This window comes from Teleopsis dalmanni, chromosome 1, assembly GCF_002237135.1.
Source record: "Teleopsis dalmanni isolate 2A chromosome 1, ASM223713v2, whole genome shotgun sequence".
Taxonomy (NCBI): Eukaryota; Metazoa; Arthropoda; class Insecta; order Diptera; family Diopsidae; genus Teleopsis; species Teleopsis dalmanni.
Window position 1 is genome coordinate 46,554,780 of NC_051846.1, and position 4,519 is coordinate 46,559,298.

Genomic DNA, 4,519 nt, shown 5'->3' on the forward strand with positions numbered 1-4,519 from the left:
GAATATTAAAACCAGATTGCATCAAACGAAACTGCAAATCTGAGCAATGTTTCAAAGCTGATTAACTAAAAATGATGAATGAACTTTTAATGCAACTACAAGAACGACAAATAGTCAAAACCAATTTGGCGCTCCAGTCTACCACTAAGATCGCTTTGAACAGATTGATTAATCATTTGTAAAAATATGTGGTAAAATATTGCAACAACAACAAAACAACAAGTCAAGAAAAAATTTAACAAAGAAATTGCTTTTAATATATATATATATATTATACATTTATTTGAATTATATTGAAATAATTTAAAAAAGAGAATTTATTTTATTTACTTAAATGTTTTTGAATAATAAAAGAAAAATATTTTTAAATTACTGATTAATTAAACTAAATTACCAGTGGAAACTCGCAAATAATTTTTTAATTATAATTATTAATTATTTTAGTTATTTAAAAAAAAAATAGCAAAAATTACGCATATTTAACATAACTTATTTAAGTAATTAAAACATAAATATAAATAAGTAAAGTTTATGAACTCAATTCAGATTACACAATGAAATTTTTTAATGAAGCGCTACATAAATTCATTATAATTAAATGTTTCGCTTAAATAAAAATTAAATAAAATTATCAGTTACATGGAGCATGCAATATTTACCCAATAAAATTGCTTTGGATCATTCAACTGTTAACAGTTTATTAACTTTGAACATTATAATGAATACTATTTTTTTAGTTATACATATATTGGTTCATTATTTCATTAACTTAACTGATTAACACTTTAAAGACTTTGTATACACAAAATTGTTTTCAATTGAACAGTTTCTTTCTTTTTACCGATTTAATTTGGCAAAAATGCAATTGGCGTAACAATTTTATAATCAACAAACAAAAACTCATATTGAAATATAAAATAAAATAAAATAAATGTTTGAAATCCATAGTTAAATATTATAAAAGAAATGCAAATTTAACATTAAATTGAATGAGTTCATTTAGGTTATTGGCCAGTCAAGCAAAATCAAAAGACTTAAGCAACAAACTGAGTTCAAATTTACATAAATATTGAATTATGCCTAAATCACTGACTGAAAAATATTTTACTATTTAATTTAATTGCATATTTTATTTCGATATTATAAAAATATCTTTAAAAAAAATCAGAAATATATTATTAAATTAACAAAAAGTTTGTGTCTAATACAAATAAAGTTTGTAAGCAAAAGCATTATAAAAACTTACATAATATAAATAAAGATATTCTCAAACAACATTTATGCTATCAAATTTTTATAAAATTTTATACAAACTTATTATGAACATCTCTATATATAAATAAAGAAAAGTATAGTTATTTTTTAATATTTAAATTTTATCTCAAAAATGTAGGAAAAAAAGTAGATTTTTAAACTGCCTAAAAGTATACTACAATTTAGACATTGTTATATGTATCTGCATGTGAATATATATATATGAAGTATATTATTTTTAATGTATGAATAATAAAATATCGCAGCATACTTTAAAGTGATACAGGGCGTTTAAAAAAATATTATAACAATTATTTACATATATATATATATATATATATATATATAGCTTTTTAATATTAAAATTATGTAGTTATTATCTTTCAGAACAAAGGACCTAGCAGTCCAGTTTCTTATTCTCCATTAACTTTAAAATTAATTTTAATGTTAACTCACAAACAAATAAATTATCATCTTTACTTTTATGAAACTAAAAAAAATTTTTTAAATAATTTAATATATACATTACTATTGTAATTAAATTAACATATGCTTTGATTAATTTAGACTACACTCTATATTTGGAGATTTTTTACTAATCTCCTCTAATAAAACAAGAATGGCCGCATCTCGGAAAAAACCTATAAGGTTTTAAAAATTTGCATTTTGAATTAACTTTTCAATCGCACTTTTTTAATTTGCATTAAAATAAAAATAGAAACAAACATAGTTCGGTTGATGAATCTCGTCAAGCTTAATAGATACATCTACACTTTATAAGCCAAAGAATTAATAGATCAAGTCTACGGATCAGTATGCCTGGAGATCTCAAATAAAGATTTTCCATAAACAAATATTAAAAATTTTAGATTCCTTAGCTTCCTTATTAGAGAATGTGGCAAGAATAAAGTGTCTCTGCTCTTTTTGGACAGAAGAGAAACCTCTGACGAGAAACCTTTGGAGCATTTATAGAAGAATGGACATAAATAAAATTAAATACTATGTAAATATTATGTAGTGTTCTGATGTATTGATGATAAAAACAAAAACAAATGTACAGTTTGTAATATTATCTTGAAATATTCGTTTGTTATTTTCTGTCAAATATTTTGGAATTAACAAACCTAGCTTATTATAAGAATAAACTCAAATCATAAGAATTCCGTAAAATTAAAATTACATCTTTCAAAACTTTTTTAAGAACTTTTTCCCCATTATAATCTTATTATTTACTTAGTGGTCATAAAATTAAGATTCGAAAATTCTTCACTAAGTTCGATATACTTACATTTACATTAAAAATCAATGTTATTAATATGAAACTACAACATATAATAATGATAAAAACAATATTCTGAACGTGGTTGATCGATAGACCTAGCTACTCGTTATCAAATCATGGAATAATGCTGACAATTCACGTCAGAGATTTATGGCTCTCGAAGCAAGCAAGTCAATCCTTGCCCAAAGGGAAACAAGACAATAATAATTATAAATATATATATATATATAAATATACAAATGTGTATTTCATACAGTTACTTTTTAGAGTTAAAATGGAGTTAATGCCTACTTTCAGAAATATGTATGTATTTCCTTTATTTGCTTTAATTTAAAACATTTTTTTTAAAATCAAAATTAAACCATTTTACTCAGATTTATTAATTACGAGTAATTTACAAAGGAAATTCATTGTATAACTTCAGCATCTGGAAGGGATCATACAAAAGCACACTTAATGCTCGCATTACTGATGTATAAAACCGACCCCAGAGCTGTTGCACATCTCTGACAGGCACTTACTTATATTCCATAAACAACCAACAACAAAAAAGTGCTTTGTTAATCGATGTAAATTAAAACCATTTTAGGTTGGACTGCGTGCAGTAGATTTTTTAATTAAAATAAAAAACGTACTCTTACGCACTTGCGTTGTCATGCAAAAAAAAAAAAATAAATAAATAAAAGTGAACAAAAAATTAATTGAAATGCGGAAAATATAAAAATATTTGAATGTAAAAATTATGTAAAGAAATGCGAGGGATATGAAAACATTCAACATTACTTATCAACAATGGAACTAATATGTTACATTTTGAATCATCATATTTTGATATATAACGCAATTTAATAAATATATTAAGTAAATTTGCTATAAGTAAAAATATTATTAACCTTTATAGTACATAAAGTAATATACACATATTAATTAATTAATATTAATTGTTAATTGTAATCAATAGTGTTCGTGTAGTTATTTGTTGAATGCTGGAACTACACTTGTTTTTTATGTCACGCCTACTGATAAGTGAAGTAATAAGTTTGCAAAATGTAAAAGAATACATTTCATATACAAAAATAATTTTAAAACTTTAAAAGACATATAACATATAGATAAACCCCTTCAACTTTAACTTCATCTCTAAAAACATATTTCTCACTATATTTTTCGATGCTAAAAAAATGCTCCGAAGTTGGTAATTTCAGAAAGTTGAAAGAGAGATATGTAAAAACAACTAGACCAGAAAAGTAAACATATTCTTTTTGTTAATTATATCAATTAAAAAATTAAAAAAATTTATTATGTTATTAATTTAATTTTTTTAAAAAAAATGGATATGGTGTTAAAATTAGAAATAAAATAGAGCACAAAAAGATATAAAAAAGACAATAAAAATTTTAAGATGGAATTTAAACCTGAGTCTTTAGTGATTAACTCTTGGCCTCCTTAAATTTCCCTTTTAAATTGTTATATTACGCTGGAATGCAACAGTTAATATTAGAAGTGCTTATTTTTTTAGATTCTATTAAATGGAGATAATAAAATATTTACAAGCAAGTCAGTTCACTTCATATTGAGAGATTTTTTTTTATGGCTAATTTAAAAACATTATTAAATCGCTTCGGGGGCAAATATAATTTTATAGCAAATATAATTCTTCTATCTCCTATTACCATTTAAATAAAATTTTAGGGTCTGATCCAATTTAACCAGCACGCACATTCGACAACGGATAATTATTCCATAAACAAATATTAAAAATTTTATTATTTTTAAAAAAGTTTAAAAAACTTAGATTCCTTATTAGAGAATGTGGCAAGAATACAGTGTCTCTGCTCTTTCCGACAGAAGAGGAACCTCTGACGAGAAACCTTTGCAGCATTTATAGAGGAATCGGCATAAATAAGATTAAATACTATGTAAATATTATGTAGTGTTCTGATGTATTGATGATAATAACAAAAACATACAACATGCGCATTC

At 23.7% G+C, this 4,519-nt stretch overlaps 1 protein-coding gene across 1 annotated transcript in view; it reads right to left on the bottom strand.

Moving 5' to 3' along the window:
• Positions 1 to 4,519, bottom strand: part of LOC119667792 (sodium- and chloride-dependent GABA transporter 1-like) — a 347,748-nt gene that overhangs the window by 26,725 nt on the left and 316,504 nt on the right. The window lies entirely within an intron of this gene.